The sequence below is a fragment of the Suncus etruscus genome, chromosome 7 (genome assembly GCF_024139225.1).
Source record: "Suncus etruscus isolate mSunEtr1 chromosome 7, mSunEtr1.pri.cur, whole genome shotgun sequence".
Lineage (NCBI taxonomy): Eukaryota > Metazoa > Chordata > Mammalia > Eulipotyphla > Soricidae > Suncus > Suncus etruscus.
The window spans coordinates 77943880-77963247 of NC_064854.1; the positions used below are offsets into that span (position 1 = coordinate 77943880).

Consider the following 19368-nt stretch of genomic DNA (forward strand, 5'->3'; position numbering starts at 1 on the left):
TTGAAATATAAGATCCATTCAGGAGAGACATCTATTGATTCCCCTGAGTGAACTAAAATAATGCTAATATGATCAAAGAACAAAGCACCGTAGCACAGTCTTTGGGGGTAGTTTGGGAAAACTATATAAAAAAGCATAAAGACAAAGACACATTTCTCCAAATTGCAACTCTTTTGCAGTTCTGCCTACACAGTGTATTCCCTTTCTTTAACTTTATGGCATGCATTATTTATTTTGAATATTTACTTGCATTTATATTTGGGATATTTGTATTTTATATAAATACATATAAACAAAAATATATTTATATATAAATACAAATAAAAATTAAATAAATATCTCTATATATTTATACTTGAGATGTGTACTTTTCTTTCTCTATTCTGGAGACGCCTCCTTTCTCTCTTGAGCATGTAATTCTTTTAATTGCCTTCTTTTCTGAAATTTTCTGTAAAGTCATTGAGGAGAGATAGGACTGATTTTACATTCTCTGGCAAGAGTAATTTCTTAATGCAGCCTGGGTCTACCAGGCTTCTACCAGGGTTCTACCCTGTGTAGTATGATTCCTATGCTGTGTAGTAGATCAAGTTTGATCAGGTATAGTTTTATGACTGTTATGTGGATTTGGTGAGATGTAAGATCTGTGAAGCACTGATACTCAAACAGAGTCTTTTCAGAACTAAACTTCCCAGACACTTTGTAGGTAACTGCTATGTGCAAAAGAAAGCAGGTAGACTCCTTGCTTGAGGCTTCCACTTCTTACTACCCCTCTTCACCTTAGTCCCTGACCAGTTTTGATAAACCAGTGGTCTGAGACATTTGAAAGTTTTTGTCTTAATCCCAATCAGTGCCAAAAGTTTAACCCTTGGGGTGCTTCCAATGAGAAAGATTTCCATTTAAGTCTCAGGCCAGTGTGTTATTCTTTCTTGACCTTAGTGAGTTTCAGTTTTGATAAGAAGGAAAGGGGATGCAAAGTTGTATAGCTTTTATTAAAGCTGAATAAGAAGGGTAACAAAGTATCATCTTTAAATATGTCTCAGACATAATATTTTAAGTTTTTTTATTCTTTAGAAATAGTAGACAGAAGGCTTTAAAAACTAAACAGAAGATGCTTTCTTGTAAGAGACATTGATAGTGAAAATTTGACTAGCTCCTGAGGTACCAAGTATTTTGGTATGATAATTTCTTTGTTTTACAGTTTAATTTGGCATGTAAGGTTCAGATGTCTCTCCTCCCTCTGAATAGTGTCCTGTGTCATGTTAGTTCCTCTATGGTCTGGTATTCTAGGTATCCTTTTCCATGTTGGTCTGATGCCAAGATGTCAGTACATTAGATGGCCTACTTGTATGTTGCTGGTATTTTGTAGCCCAGCATTCCTTGCTGGTGCTCACAGCATTTTTGTCCCATGGGTCTTTATTTGTTTTTGTCCATGTTAATGTGTACAAAAATTGCTGCTTTTCCTGACATCTACCTAAGCTCAGGCATGGTGGTCGAAGTTATTATCTATTTCACATCCTCTTTTAGGACTCACCTATTCTATATGCTCCTTTACACATTTTATCTCAGACCTGAACTATTCTCATGGACTGAATGGTTTTCTTCCCTTAAATGTGAGATTTAAAGTGACTAATTGGATTAACGAGATTTTCTGATGTCTCTCTCCTCTGCACTTCACTTCCATCATAAGAATACAGTGTTTATATGGGAGAAAAAATTGTTTGTTTGTAGTGAAAGAACCATAGCTATGACAGGCTTTAGAAGCTGCAATAGGCCTCTTACAATATATGACACTGCAAATTCTGGAAAATATATCAGCATCACAAGCTTGCCATACTATCCCCAGGCTTACATTCTGCTTGTAACTGCCATAAAAATCTTTTTTTTTTATTTTTTTAAATCTACAGCACCTGGTATTCCCAGGCAGTCTCCCATCTAAGTACTAACCAGGCGACCCTGCTTAGCTTCCGAAATCAGATGAGATCGGGCATGTTCAGGGTTGTATGGCCGTAGACCATAAAATTCTTATATGGATAGCTTTCCCCTGACTAATTACCTAGCATCCTATAAGCAATGTTGTAATATGTAGCCAATCCCCACCATGGTCACCTAGACCATTTAAAAATTCTCTAAACTAGGTATAAAAGTAAGAATATAAGCTTGTCTGGTGTTGTCAACTGCACTTGGTTGACCCCAGCATACTGGTTTGTGGCTCTTAATAAATTCTTCTTTGCTTGATTACATCTTCAATGTTATGGTTTTTGAATTGGACTGGGATACCAGATCCAACAGTAAAATTGTCATTCTCCCTTCACCTTCAAAGGAAGTTGAGATCACCAAATATCAAGAAAGTATTTTCAATGGTGAATCTATGATATTTTAACCTGCTAATTGTTTCTAAAAAGTTCAATTTTGGCCCTTCATCTTTCTCTAGCCTGATTGACCATGGTTTCATATAATTGGTACACATATTCATGTATACCATTTATTTGGTTTTAATAAAGTTAAAATCAATCTAAGTACATAAGAAAAGAATAATCGTGTCCCATGATGCCTCAACCTGGGATTGGGAGTTGAAGTTAATTGCCCAATCCTGACCTTTTGCTTCCAAGAAGTGCAGCACTCACCCACTCCTCCAAGCTCCACCTAAGGTTTGGGCCTTAATGTGACCCCAAGACACAGCTTTGAAATAAAACCTTTGTTGATGTGGTGCTTGACCTTAGGAGCCTGTCGGACTGGAACATGTAGATGGATACAACAAGAGAAAAGCGGCTTTACTGAGGAACTGGGGTCTTTACAGAGCGACTGTACTGGGCAGGGGCAGCCTATCCCCTGGCTCAGGGGTTGGAGGCAGATGGGTCTAGCGGATGCTTCACTATGTTCCCAAACACAGCTGCTGCTGTTCAAAAGAACCAAAATCTAAGCTTTATCTTTCAAATGAGTGTGCAAGCCTAGTAAAATAAAGTATTAATTTTTTTTATTTATTGCTAGGATAGAGTCTTTCTTTATTGTTCTAGAAGTTCTGTTTCATCACTGTTGTTGTAATCAGTCTTATGTAATTAGTGGTCTTGGTTTTTGCTCAGATCCTAGGACACAGCCTAGGATAGTATTTCAGTATGGATCCAGAAGTTCTGCTCAGTCGCCTTGTTAAAGTCAGACCTCTGGATCTTGGTTTTTGTATGAATGCTAGGCTGAGGCCTAGGCTAGGATCTTTCAAATTGGTCCCACGATAGGCTCTGCCCAATCATGTTTGTCAAAGTCAGTCTTCTATAGTTAGTGATCTTGGTTTTTGCACAGAGCAAAGGATGACACATCTTCTGATTTCATCAGACCATAGGTGATGAGATAAGGAAAACCTCTCTTAGATCAAGTTGTTGCAGTTTCCTCAGGATGTTATATCAAAACTGGTGCAAGTTGGTGCCAGAGCGGTATTAAAAATTTCCCAGGGAGGATTTTGGTTTCTGATGATGTTGCAGGGAACTGTGTCAATTCTACAACTGGTATCTGGGGTTCTAGGTTGGATAGTCACTGTCAAATTATGTGAAAGTCTAAGTTGGATCCACATGACACATATTCAGGAAATGAGGTGCCCCTGTCTAGAACTTTAAAGACTCTATCCTAGCCTTCACCCTATGACCTATTAAAATACCAAGATTTTTAGCTACAGAACCTGATGTTATCATCCACAACTGAGCAGAACTTTTCATAGCACCATAAAAAGACCTTGGGGTGTGAAAATGAGCTTGTATAGAGCCTGTAGTTTTTCCCATGACAGTATGCTTCAAGGATGGAGAAACTCTGATCTCTTAGGACAAGGGAATTCCCTGTCTAATTTCCCCAATACCTACTGTACCTATGCAAAAAAAAAAAAAAAAAAGCACAAAGCCTTGCCACACTGGCCCTCCTTCCTTCGTTTTTGCATTTTTTTCTTTCCATTTTTTCTTACGATTTCTTTTTCTTTTTCTTCTCTTTTCTATTTTTCTTACTTTTCTTCTTTTACTATTTTAATTTCTTATTTACTTTTGTTCTCGTGGTTATTATGTGATGGTGGTTGTTTTAGTAGCTGGGTGCTTATTTATATATATATATATATATATTTGTAGATGCTGATACTTTTTTTTTCTTTTTTCTCCTTTCTTTTTAAAACTTATATTATAAGCTCTAGAAGGAATATTCCCAGTTGTTTTGTTTTTGTTTTTGATTTTTGCTTTTTGGGGGTTTTTCCCCAAACAGAACCACATAATACGAATCATCTTGTTCTGCCTCATGAATTGAGTGGGGGGAGGATTGTACCAGGACCAAACAGTTGTATGAACTTTGAGTGGAAATAAAAAATGAACAGACTCAAACACCAAACCCAAAGTCAATGACAACAGAATCGGTACCCAATCTACAACAAGCTATACACACACACACACACACACACACACACACACACACACACACACATACACATACACATACACACACACACAAACAGAGAGAGAGAGAAAGAGAGAGCAGTAACACTAGCAGACTGGGGGGCAAGAGAGAAAGATATGGGATGCGGCTGGGACTAGGGTGGAGGGAAGAGAACACTGGTGGTGGGAATAGCCCTGATTTATTATCACCATGTACATTAAATATTATTGTTACTGTGAAAGTTTTGTAATTCATTTTGGTCACAATAATATTATTTAATAAAATGTTTTTTTTATTGCATATATGCATACATACAAAAATCCCACAAAATTAAAAACTGCTTTACATTTTGTTTGGTTATTTATATATATCTATTTATGCTACAGCTCACTTAAATAATGTCATGACTTCTCTAATAGCAGAATACCTTTTCTAATTAAACAAATTACATTTCTTTTAAAAAATAAAGATTGTTAAAATGTAAAGGCACGGGACCAGCAAGATAGAATGGAGGTAAGGCATTTGCCTTCCATGCAGAAGGATGGTGGTTCGAATCCTGTCATCCCATATGGTCCCTGTGCCTGCCAGGGGAGATTTCTGAGCATAGAGCTAGGAGTAACCCCTGAGCGTTGTTGGGTGTGACCCAAAAACCAAAAAAAAAAAAGTAAAGGCTCTTATCACTAGTAGATAAGAGCTTGTTTCTGTGCATAATATTCCCCCTTACTTAAAAGTGCCTTTTCAAAAGGGGATGGTGCCAAATTATATTGTTCATGCATTTGGGGTTAAGTATGACAGGTTACACTTTCTTTTTCTTTTTCTTTTTTGTTTTTCAGGCCACACCCATTGATGCTCAGAGGTTACTCCTGGCGCTCAGAAATTGCCCCTGGCTTGGGGGACCATATGGGACACCAGGGGATAGAACCGTGGTTCTTCCTTGGCTAGTGCTTGCAAGGCAGACACCTTACCTCTAGTGCCATCTCGCTGGCCCCAGGTTACACTTTCTTTGTGCTCTGGTTTTGACCTGAGATTTTATCCCAGGCCAGACTTCTTCTAGTAGGCTTTCATACAAAGCAGTACTGAAACAGGGGAAGTTAAAAAAGGAAAAGAAAGACATCTATATATTTTATATAATAGAAGAAATAAATTAAAAATAGATTTAAAAAATGAATTAAAGAAAATAGTTATTTAAGAGGCTAACTTATGGGGCTGGAGTTAAAGCACAGTGGCAGGGCCTTTGCCCTGCAAGCAGCTGGTCCAGGATGGGTGGTGATTTGGATCCCTGTATTCCACATGGCCCACTGAGCCTGCCAGTAGAGACCTCTGAGCACAGAGCCAGGAGTAACCCCTGAGCACTGCCGGGTGTGACCCAAAACAAACAAACAAACAAAGACCCCCATGTAAAACAAAACAAAAATAAAGGCTAGCTTACATTTGGGAATAAACAGTCTAGAAGGTACTATTATGAAGGTATTAAACATATAAAGGCCTTTTAATCAGGCCAAGGACTTTTTTTTCCATTTTCCCCATATCTTGCTGGACCTACGCAAACACTGGCAATTGCCACTTTCACACCTTTACTACTGTATTTTTTTTAACACTTATCTTTTAAGAAAGAACTTACTGAACTCAAAAAAAACAACTGTAGTAGAATGACTGTCTCGAATACAGACAGGGGATGGGAAAGAGGGGGGGCATTGGGGGTGGAAATGTTACACTGGTGAAGGGGAGAGTTTTATTTGTGACTAAAACCCATCTATATATAATTATACTTGTAATGACAGTGCTTAAATAAAAATTAATAAAAATATTTTTAAATTTATTAAAATTTTGTATTTATTGAGATTTGGTGACTTATAATACTATTAATGTTTTCTCATATATTTGTAACTATTTTTAGAATGATATTTTAATGTTTGTATATAAATAAATATGTACCAGGATTATAATTTTAATTAATCTTGTTAGATTATTTATTTTGGGCCTTAATTGTCAGTACTAAGGGCTTACATTGGCTCTCTCTCAGGGATTATTTCTGGTAGTGTTCAGGCATCTATATATGGTGATTGACCAGTTCTGCTGCTGCAAGGCAAGTATCTTAACCAATTTACTATCTTTGGCTCAAAATTCTTTGTTTTTCTTTGTTTACTTTTTCTTTGTTTCTTTCTCTTTCCTTTCTATTTTGGAAAGAAAAAGGGATCACTACTAGCACTAGCATAGCTATGATATTATATGGGGTATCAGGCATTGAACCCAAGTAGATCAAAAACAAGAAAGTTGTTCTGCCTGCTGTGCTTTATCTCTAGCACAACTTTCATTTTTTAAGGATGAATAATGCTCTATTATATGTGAACATTATATTTTGTTTGTTGAGTCATATGTTTTTGGACTTCTGAGTTGTTTCACTTTTTCTATGTGTTGAATAGTACAGTAGTAAACATCAGTGTTCAAATACATGTTCAAGTGTTTGCCTTCACTTCTGTTCTATGTGTAATTAGAAGTGAAATTGTGGATTATTCAACTTTTAGTTTATGAGGAACTGTCATTTTACCATCCACAATGCTGCACTATTTTACATTTCACCAGCAATATATAAAAGTTCTATTTTTTTCATGTCCTTGCTCACATGACTTCAAAGTGATCCAAAAGAAATCGAAAAGAAATGTTTCAATATGCAAACTTTTCCATGTATCTGTCATGTTTTTTAAGATTCTTTGGTCAAAACAGTAAAACGCCCATAGTAAGAATAAAGGAAAAAAAATGTTTACATGCCAGGAACTAGAGTTCCTCCTACATGCTTGAATGATATTTTTCTTTTTATTTTTAATATATAAAAATTCAGATCTTACGAATGTAGTGTAAATTTCATAAAATAGTTTATTTCCAAAGTTTGGCATTAACTATTTCTATATTGATCAAATCAATAGATAAAAGATTGTATAATGGCACAAGTTCACACTCTTGGCTTGCAGTCAATTAGTTGATAGGCTGAAATCTGGTTGATTCCAGATGTCTTTACTGCAGATGAAGTTGTATTCTGTGCATCTTTGTTTAAATTTATAGTTTACAATAGTTTCAATAGGTTGTAAAATATAATTCTTTGCATTTTTATCAGAACTTCTCAGGTACAGAAGCACTAAAATATATAATCACTGTACATTAATCATATAAAACAACTGGATATCAATAATTTAAACAACAAACCACTCCCAAACTAGCTTTGTCCTATTTAATTTTACTGGTATATAGCATAAAAATATAGAGGAGTCTAAGAAAGAAATATTGAGTAAAATTATAGTCATAAATCTATTGATGTTACCTAAGTTATTTGGAAGCTAATTATGACTGTGTGCAAAGCAAATGATGTGAGAACTGAATTAATGAAGACTAGCTACCTCCCACAAGCTAATGAACCGTACTTTATACCAATAGTGTCACAAATTGAAAAATTAAACCTCTTGGTGCAGAGCAAAAAGGAACAAAAATAACACGCAAGGGCCAAAGGAGTTTCCAAAGACATTCTCTGCCATTAATTGTCAGCTTGATTTTCTAAGATATAGAATATAATATAAAATTTCTAAAATTCTTTTATATTTTGTTATTTCCTTCATCACTGAATCCCTAAAAGAAACAGAATAGAAAGCAGCTTGCTTTAGCCCATAGAATAAATACAGAAAATTGTGTTAATGTTAAGCTATTCTGTTTACTATTTATCTTCTATGCTCTGTTTAATGACTAGCAAGCTAGTATTTTTCTCTGCTTTTCTTCATATAACCTTGTAATTTCTCTCCATTAAATTTATGTATGTCCGTATGTATATATAGACATGGATTCCTATTAGAATCTTTATATATTTGTATAAATAAACATATATTTCTTTTGGAATCTTTATTTCTGTGTTTTCTTCTCCAATATATTTTTTACACTCACAAATTTAAACAACTCAATCATAGTTTTACTGTTATTTCACTTAATATCTTGCTTCAAAGTTAATCTCAAATGATAAATTTTACTTTTTAAGAAGCCACTGTATTATACTAAAATTATTTTCTTTTATATATATATATATATTTTATTTAAACCCCTTGATTACATACATGATTGTGTTGTTTGGGTTACAGTCATGTAAAGAACAGCACCCATCACAAGTGCAACGTTCCCATCATCAATGTCCCAAATTTCCCTCCTCCCCACCTGTACTCTAGACAGGCTTTCCATTTCCCTCATACATTCTCATTATTAGGACAGTTCAAAATGTAGTTATTTCTCTAACTAAACTCATCACTCTTTGTGGTGAGCTTCCTGAGGTGAGCTGGAACTTCCAGCTCTTTTCTCTTTTGTGCCTGAAAATTATTATTGCAAGAATGTCTTTCATTTTTCTTAAAACCCAAAGATAAGTGAGACCATTCTGCGTTTTTCTCTCTCTCTCTGACTTATTTCACTCAGCATAATAGATTCCATGTACATCCATGTATAGGAAAATTTCATGACTTCATCTCTCCTGACAGCTGCATAATATTCCATTGTGTGTATGTACCACAGTTTCTTTAGCCATTCATCTGTTGAAGGGCATCTTTGTTGTTTCCAGAGTCTTGCTATGGTATATAGTGCTGCAATGAATATAGGGGTAAGGAAGGGGTTTTTATATTGTATTTTTGTGTTCCTAGGGTATATTTCTAGGAGTGGTATAGCTGGATAGTATGGGAGCTCCTTTTCCAGTTTTTGGAGTAATCTCCATAACACTTTCCATAAAGGTTGAACTAGAGGGCATTCCCACCAACAGTGGATAAAAGTTCCTTTCTCTCAATATCCACGCCAGCACTGATTGTTCTAATTTTTTGTGATATGTGCCATTCTCTGTGGTGTGAGGTGGTACCTCATAGATGTTTTGATTTGCATCTCCCTGATGATTAGTGATGTGGAGCATTCTTTCATGTGTCTATTGGCCATTTATATTTCTTCTTTGTCAAAGTGTCTGTCCATTTCTTCTCCCCATATTTTGATAGGATTAGATGTTTTTTTCTTGTAAATTTCTGTCAGTACCTTGTATATTTTGGAGATTAGCCCCTTGTGTGATGGGTATTAGGTGAATAGTTTCTCCCACTCAGAGGGGGGCTCTTCTATCCTCGGCACTCTTTCCTTTGAGGTGCAGAAGCTTCTCAGCTTAATATATTCCCATCTGTTAATCTCTGATTTCACTTGCTTGGAGAGTGCAGCTTCCTCCTTGAATATGCCTGTAGTCTCAATGTCCTGGAGAGTTTTGCCTATGTGTTGTTCTATATTCTTATGGTTTCAGGTCTGATATCCAGGTCTTTAATCCATTTGGATTTTACCTTCGTACATGATGTTAGCTGGGGGTCTAAGTTCAATTTTTTGCAAGTGGCTAGCCAGTTGTGCCAACACCACTTGTTGAAGAGGCTTTCCTTGCTCCATTTAGGATTTCCTGCTCCTTTATCAAAAATTAGGTGATTGTATGTCTGGGGAACATTTTCTGAGTATTCAAGCCTATTCCACTGATCTGAGGGCCTGTCCTTATTCCAATACCATGCTGTTTTGATAACTGTTGCTTTGCAGTAAAGTTTAAAGTTGGGGAAAGTAATTCCTCCCATATTCTTTTCCCCAATGATTGCTTTAGCTATTCTAGGGTGTTTATTGTTCCAAACGAATTTCAAAAGTGCCTGATCCACTTCTTTGAAGAATGTCATAGGTATCTTTAGAGGAATTGCATTAAATCTGTATAATGCCTGGGGGAGTATTGCCATTTTGATGATGTTAATCCTGTCAATCCATGAGCAGACTATGTGTTTTCATTTCTGCGTGTCCTCTCTTATTTCTTGGAGCAGACTTTTATAGTTTTGTTTGTATAGGTCCTTCACATTTTTAGTCAAGTTGATTCCAAGATATTTGAATTTGTGTGGCATTATTTTGAATGGGTTGTTTTCTTAATGTCCATTTCATCCTTATTACTATTGTTGTATAGAAAAGCCATTGATTTTTGTGTGTTAATTTTGTAGCCTGCCACCTTGCTATATGAGTCTATTGTTTCTAGAAGCTTTTTGGGAGAGTCTTTAGGGTTTTCTAAGTAGAGTATCATGTCATCTGCAAACAGTGAGAGCTTGACTTCTTCCTTTCCTATCTGGATTACATTGATATCTTTTTCTTGTCTAATCGCTATAGCAAGTACTTCCAGTGCTATGTTGAATAGGAGTGGTGAGAGACGACAGCCTTGTCTTGTGCCAGAATTTAGAGGGAAGGCTTTTAGTTTTTCTCCTTTGAGGATAATATTTGCCACTGGCTTGTTGTAGACGGCCTTAACTATATTGAGAAAGGGTTCTTCCATTCCCATCTTGCTGAGAGTTTTGATCAAGAATGGGTGTTAGACATTGTCAAATGCTTTCTGTGCATCTATTGATATGATCATGTGGTTTTTATTATTTTTTTGTTGATGTTGTGTATCATATTGATAGATTTATGGATGTTAAACCACCCTTGCATTCCTGGGATGAAACCTACTTGATCGTAGTGGATGATCTTCTTAATGAGGCATTGAATCCTATTTGCCAGGATTTTGTTGAGGATCTTTGCATCTGCATTCATCAGCGATATTGTTCTGTAATTTTTCTTTTTTCGTAGCATTTCTGTCTGGTTTAGGTATCAAGGTGATGTTGGCTTCATAAAAGCTATTGGGAAGTGTTTCCGTTTGTTCAATTTCATGAAAGACTCTTGCCAGGATTGGTAGTAGTTCCTCTTGGAAAGTTTGAAAGAATTCATTAGTGAATCCATCTGGGCCTGGGCTTTTGTTTTTGGGCAGACATTTGATTACCATTTTATTTTTATCAATATTAATGGGGGTGTTTAGATATGCTACACCCTCTTCCTTCAACCGTGGAAGATTATAAGAGTCCAAGAATTTATTCATTTCTTCCAGGTTCTCATTTTTAGTGGCGTAGAGTTTCTCAAAGTAGTTTATGATTACCCTTTGAAGCTCTGTCATATCAGTAGTGATCTCTCCTTTTCCATTCCTAATACGAGTTATCAAGTTTCTCTCTCTCTCTCTCTTTCTTTGTTAGTTTTGCCAGTGGTCTATCAATCTTGTTTATTTTTTCAAAGACCCAACTTCTGCTTTCGTTGATCCTTTGGGTTGATTTTTTGGTTTCCACTTCATTGATTTCTGCTCTCAGATTTGTCATTTCCTTCTAACTCTCTATTTTTGTGTCCTTTTGTTGAGCACACTTTAGTTCTATTAGCTGTGTCATTAAGCTACTCAGGTAAGCTCCTTCTTCCTTCCTGATGTGTGCTTGCAAAGCTATAAATTTTCCTCTCAGTACTTCTTTTACTGTGTCCCATAAGTTCTGATAGTTTGTGTCTTCATTGTCATTTGTTTCCAGGAACATTTTGATTTCCTCCTTGATTTCATCTCGGACACTGTTTATTCAGTATGAGGCTGTTTAACTTTCAGGTGTTAAAATGTTTCTTCTGAATCCCTTTGGAATTCACAAATAATTTCAGAGCCTTGTGGTCAGCGAAGGTAGTCTGCAAAATTTCTATCCTCTTGATATTATGGAGTTATGTTTTATGTGCTAGCATGTAGTCTATCCTAGAGAATGTCCCATGTACATTGGAGAGAATGTGTATCCAGGTTTCTGGGGATGGAGTGTCCTATATATATCCACTCTGCCTCTTTCTTCCATTTCTCTCCTCAGGTCTAGTATATTCTTGTTGTGTTTCAGTTTGGTTACCTATCCAGTGTTGACAAAGCCGTGTTCAGGTCCCCCAGAATTATTGTGTTGTTATTGATATTATTTTTCAGATTTGTCAACAATTGTATTAAATATTTTTCTGGCCCCTCGTTTGGTGCATATATGTTTAGGAGAGTTATTTCTTCCTGCTCTACATACCCCTTGATTAATATAAAATGTCCATCTTTGTCCCTTACAACCTGCCTGAGTATAAAGTTTGCATTATCTGATATTAGTATGGCCACTCCAGCTTTTTTATGGGTGTTGTTTGCTTGGATAATTTTTCTCCAGCCTTTTGAGTCTATGTTTGTTCTGACTATTCAGGTGCATTTCTTGTAGGCAGCAGAAGGTTGGATTGAGTTTTTTGATCCATTTAGCCACTCTGTGTCTGTTGACTGGTGCATTTAGTTCATTGACATTGAGAGAAAGAATTGTCCTGGGATTTAATGCCGTCTTTATATCCAAATTTGGTGTGTCTTTTGGTTAGTCTTGTCTTAAATTTGGTCTTTCAGTTTTTCTCTTAAGACTGGCTTTGAGTCTATAAAGTTTCTGAGCTGTTTTTTGTCTGTGAAACCATGTATTCTTCTGTCAAACCAGAAAGTGAGTTTTGCTGGGTAGAGTATTCTAGGTGAAGCATTCATTTCATTCAGTCTTGTCACAATATCCCACCATTGCTTTCTGGCATTGAGTGTTTCTGGTGACAGGTCTGCTGTGAATCTCAAGGATGCTCCCGTGAATGTAATTTTCCTTTTAGATCTTGCTGTTTTCAGAATTCTATTTCTATCTGTGGGATTTGTCATTGTGACTAGGATGTGTCTTGGGACATTTTTTCTGGGGTCTCTTTTGGTTGGTACTCTTCGAGCATGCAGGATTTGATCATATATATTCTTTAGCTCTGGAAGTTTCTCTTTAATGATGTTCTTGACCATTGATTCTTCCTGGAAATTTTCTTCCTGGGTCTTTGGGACTCCAATGATTCTTAAGTTGTTTCTGTTGAGCTTATCGTAAACTTCTATTTTCATCTGTTCCCATTCTTTGACTAATTTTTCCATTGTCTGCTCATTTGCTTTAAGTTTGTTTTTTTCCAATCTCTCCCGCTGTATGGAATTGTTATTTATATCATCTTCCACAGCACCAAGTCTATTCTCAGGTTCTGATACCCTGTTTCAGAGCTTATCCATTTTGTCATTCACTTCGTTTACTGAGTTTTTCAGGCCTGTTATTTGACATGTTATTTCAGTTTGGAGCTTTGTGATTTCTGTCTTCATATTTTCTTGGTTCTTATTAATGTTCTGTTCAAATTGATCCATGGTTTCTTTGAGTTCATTGAGCATCTTCCATATTGCTAGTCTAAAGTCCTTATCTGAGAAGTTGATTAGTTGGCTGGTTATTATCTGGTCATCAGAATTGTCATCTTCTTTCTCTATGTCTGATGCTGGCCTGCGTTGTTTCCCCATTGTCACACTTGTATTGTGGGTTTTTATACATGTTGTGGTGGTATATATATCTGAAGGGGAACCGTGTCTGACCCCTGCTGTGTGCTGAGAATCACAGGGAGAATATGCATGGTGTAGATAGAAGTCTGCATTTGCTTTTTTTGCATGTGGCTGACCAGTTGTGCCAACACCACTTGTTGAAGAGGCTTTCTTGCTCCATTTTGCATTTCTTGTCCCTTTACAATATAGTAATTTACTGTATGTCTAAGGAACATTCTCTGAATACTCAAGTCTATTCCACTGATCTGAGGGTCTGTCTTTATCCCAATACCATGCTGTTTTAATGACTATTGCTTTGTAATACAACTTAAAATTGGGGAAAGTGCTGCCTCCCATCTTCTTTTTCCTCATAGTTGCTTTAGCTAGCCTTGGGTATTTATTGTTCCAAGTAAATTTTAGGAGTGTTTAGGAGTTGAAAAATGTCTTGAGTATCAATAAATGGGTGTGAATTAATTTTGTACAATGCTTTGAGTAGTATTGTATTCTAATTATGTTAAACCTCTCAATCAATCAGCAGGGCATATGACTTCATTTTCTTATGCCCTCTTTTATTTCTTAAAGCAATACTTTATAGTTTTCTTTGTATAAGTCCTTCATTTCTTTGTTAAATTGACTACAATGTATTTACATTTCTGTGGTGCTATTGTGAATGATATTTTTTAAATGTGTATTTCTTCTCTATTATTATTGTGTATAAGAAGACCATTGATTTTTGCCTGTTAACTTTTAGCCTGCCACTTTGCTATATACATTTTTTCAAGGATCTGTAACAAAATATAAAACCTCCCAGAATTTATTATTAGGATTCAAATTGATGTACCAATACTTGAATCCAGAGCTCTCTCAGATAAGTTTTAAGAAATACTTTGAGTGGAAGATAAAAATTTACTAGTTCAAAGCACATGTTGACTTCTCAACACTTCTGTTGACACTGTGAGTTGGTTTTTCAAAAAAAAAATAAACAAGATAGATAAACCACTGGCAAAACTCACCCAAAAAAGAGGGAAAACATCCAAATCAGTAGAATCACAAATGAAAGGGAGAGATTACAACAGAACCCCAAGAAAAAAACAGATCATGAGATCATATTATGAAAAACTATACTCAGGTAGGCTATAGAACCCAGTAGAAATTGACAGATTCCTGGAAAAATACCATCTTTCAAGACTGGAAGAGGAAGACCTAGAAAGCCTAAACAGACCAATCACTTCAAAGGAAATTGACGATGTAATTAAGAAACTCCCTAAGAACAAAAGTTCAGGCCCAGATGGATTTACAGGTGAATTATACTAAACATTCTGAGAAGACTTACTGCCACTTTTCCACAGGCTCTTCCAAACCATCGAAAAAACAGGAATTCTCCCCCAACTTCCTCTATGAGGCTAATATCACACCTATTCCCAAAGATGGCAAAGACACCACCAAGAAAGAAAACTACAGACCAATCTCACTAATGAACATAGATGCAAAGATACTCAACAAAATCTTAGCAAACCGAATCCAGCACTTCATCAAAAAGATCATACATCATGACCAAGTGGGTTTTATCCCAGGAACGCAAGGTTGGTTCAACATATGCAAATCAATCAACATCATACATCACATCAACAACTAGAAAGACATAAAACACATGATCATATCAATTGATGCAGAGAAGGTGTTTGACAAAATCCAACACACTTTCATGTTGAAGACACTCAGCAAAATAGGGTTAGAAGAATCCTTCCTCAAGATAGTTACAGCAATCTTTGAAAAGCCCACAGCCAACATTATACTTAATGGCTAAAAATTAGAAGCATTTCCCCTAAAGTCAGGAACTAGGCAAGGCTGTCCAGTCTCTCCACTATTATTTAATATAATCTTACCAGTCCTTGCAATAGCAATCAGACAAGAGAAGGGAATCAAAGGGATCCAAATTGGGAAAGAGGAACTCGAACTATCCTTATTTGCAGATAATATGATGAAATATATTGAAAACCCTAAAGAGTCCACAGTAAAATTCCTAGAAACAATTTACCATTACAGCAAAGTGGCTGGTTACAAAGTCAATACACAAAAGACAGTAGCGTTTCTGTATACAAATAACGAAGCTGAGGAGAGAGAGAATAAAAAATACAATTCCATTTAAAATAGTTTCAAAAAATATCAAGTACCTAGGAATTAACCTTACAAGAGAAGTGAAGGACCTATACTGGGGAAATTTCAAAAACACTTTAGAAAGAAATTGAAGAGGATCTAAGGAAATGGAAGAACATCCCATGCTCATGGGTAGGTAAAATCAATATAATCAAAATGACTATCCTACCCAAACTTCTATATAGATTCTATGCAATCCCCATCCTAATACAGGCATCATTCTTTCAAGACTTAGAACAATCAATCATAAAATTCATCTGGAACCACAAAAGACCCAGGATAGCCAAATAGATACTAAAAAACAAGAAGTTGGGTGACATCTCTTTACCTAACCTGAAGCTATACTATAAAGCCATAGTGATTAAAACAGCATGGTACTGGAACAAAAACAGAGCCTCACACCAGTGGGCTAGAACAGAATTTCCAGACATAAATCCCCAGATATACAGTCAACTAATATTTGACAATATAGCCAAGAACTTGAAATGGAACAAAGAAAGTCTCTTCAAAAAATGGTGTTGGTACAATTGGAAAACCGTCTGTAAAAAACTGAAAATTGACCCATACCTCACTCCTTACACAAAAGTCAACTCAAAATGGATTAAAGACCCTGAAATTAGATCAGAATCTATAAAGTTTATTGAGGAAAAATAGGCAGAACACGCGAAGACCTATATATTAAAAAAGTCTTCGAGATGGAACACCAATGGCAAGGATTTTAGCATCAAACATAAACAAATAGGATTACATCAAACTAAGAAGCTTCTGCATGGCAAAGGAAAACCAACTTAAAACAAAAAGACAGCTAACTAAATGGGAAAATTTTTCGCACTCAACACATCAGATAAAGGGCTGATAACCAGAATATACAAAGCACTCAGAAAGATGAGCCCCCCAAAATCAAATAAAGCCATAGGAAAATGGGGAGATGAAATGAATAGACACTTCTCCAAGGAAGACCGAAAGATGGCCAATAAACACATGAAAATATGCTCACCTTCACTCATCATTAGGGAAATCCAAATCAAGACAACAATAAGGTACCACCTTACACCAGTGAGGATGGCTCACATCTAAAATAATGGGAACAATCGGTGTTAGTGGGGATGCGGTATGAAAGGCACTCCCATCCACTGCAGATGTGAATGCCCTCTAGTCCAATACCTATGGAGAACAGTCTAGAGAGTGCTCAAGGAACTCAGAATCGAGCTGCCATTTGACCCAGCAATCGTTCTCCTAAGGTATCTACCCCCAAATAGGAAGGACATTCATCCAAATGTATGTATGCACCCCACTATTTATCACAGCACTCAATATAATAGCCAAGTCTTGGAACAAACCTCGATGCCCAACAACAGATAAGTGGATCATTAAGATGTGGTATCTATACACAATGGAATATTACATGGCAGTCAGAAATGATACAATCACAGACTTTGCAGCAATGTAGATGGACCTAGAACATATTATGTTAAATGAAGCAAGCCAGAAGACAAAAGATAAACACAGAATAATAGCACTATTCTGAAGTACCTAGAATATGCACCAGATATACAACCAATACCCCGCGATTAAATAACAGGGTGAAATAGGATAGAAACCACAAACATTGTAATAATCACCATATGCTGGGGAGTAGAGCCCAAAACTAAGGAGAGAGAAACAACACAAAGCCCGACTACACAATATATCATAACGAAACCAGCAACAACAAAAACAACAGAGTAGAGAGAACAGGTATGTAATTACTGTTTTTACTACAAAAGCATATAATAATTTACTAGGGATCTTATACAGGATTACAGTAAAGATTATGATGGAAAATTACTGAGTCCATAGAAAATACTTCAAAACATTATATTTGAATGCCTTAACCTTACTACATTTAAAATAACCTCTCAGTTTTTCAGTCCATAGGGATTTCTGGATACAAAGTGTGAACATCCTATAGTGGTTCCTCGGTGCTCAGTCACATGAGGCACCGTACTCTGCTTGAATCATAAAAATGGCCAGATAAGACTCTTTAACATACCCTTTATGTCTAGATTATGCCTTCTTTTAGGACCTAAAGCACATGACCAGCCAGATTACTGAAGCAACAACCGAGACCTACAGATTTTTACCACAGGCCTAAGCAACGAACATGTTCAAGCAAACCAACATGTCCTTACTCTTATACCCTCTCTTCTCATTTCTTCATATTTTTTTTGTTGGTGGTATTTGATTGTTGGTTTGTTTTGTTTTGCTTTTCCTATTCTCTCTTCTTGTCTCCCTCTTCTTCCACCTTCTCCTCACTATCATCAATTCAATCTATGTCAAATAAAATCCACATGGTTACCTCCTCTATAGGAAAGGAAAGCTGACATATAGTGTGCTGTGAACAAAACTGAAAAGGGTAAACACCTATATAGATACACCTCATTAACACAATGGTCAGTACTCTAGACACAAAACCTATACATACCCAAAAATTGACCTATTAGTTTCCTTTCCTTACATGTACTATACTTTGTACTCAGCGCACCTCTTGCCCTCCACACCTCTCTACATTAATATACACCTAAACTAACTTCTATATGTTTATATGTGTGCAGGAGCACACAGAGATAGGAACCCTCCTTAAGGGACAAACCTAAACCACAAACAACCCATACTTATACCCTATATAACCCCTCCTATATACTATTCCCTCTCCCTCCTCCAGAAATCTGACTATTTCTTCACCCCTCAATCCCACCCCCGATATCCCCACTACACTATAACTCTTCACCCTCTTTTCTTAATCCAGTAGGCATCAAGACCAACTTCCTACCCCAACTAGCCAGTACCCACTACCCAAGTGAAGAGATACCCACTCAAACTCTCACCTCGCTCCCGGAAAGAAAATACAACCAACGGCCCGACTGACCCATGCAGTGTGGCCCTCCTAATCACCTCTCCTTAATGTGGAATGTGGCTTGATACTGGAACTAGCTCCAAGGACCCCCACTGCAAGAACTCTACCTAAGACCTCCCTGCCTGGACCCCACACCTCACAAGGAAATCTCAAAAGACAATTGGGAGGCCTATACTTTCATCATAAGTATAGACCTATATAACACAACTTCTTATCCTGTTTCTCCCCAAATGTAAAGTGATCTCCCCTATCTCTCTCTACACTAATGGGAATGCACACTGGGAGGAGGGCAGGCTGTTCTAGCAGTGGTTTATATTGGGACAGCCAGTGGAAATTTTTTCTCTTTTTTTTCATATTGATATTATTGTGTGCATATATTCTATATATCCATAATATTCATCTTGTATTGGGACCTTGATACCACCCTACAAAGCTCATTTCTAATATTTTATTGCTTCAGTCCTAACCCTAACTTCCCCACATCCTCCCATGTAGGTGCAGCTAATGACATGAAGCTCACCACATAGAATAAGTGCAGTTAGAGAAATAACTACACTGAAAACTATCATAACAATGCTCCTGGCTCTATGCTTGGAGAACGCCCCGGGTGGGCACGGGCGACCATAGGGAATGCTGGGATCTGAGCCACCGTTCTTTTACAAGGACAGACACCTTGTCTCCATGCTATCTCTCCCAGCCCCACTTT

General features: G+C 36.7%; 1 pseudogene; it reads right to left on the minus strand.

Annotated features, from left to right (window-relative positions):
- Nucleotides 1–1895: 1895 nt before the first annotated feature.
- LOC126014923 (uncharacterized) lies at nucleotides 1896–2012 on the minus strand (annotated as a pseudogene).
- Between the last annotated feature and the right edge of the window lie 17356 nt (nucleotides 2013–19368).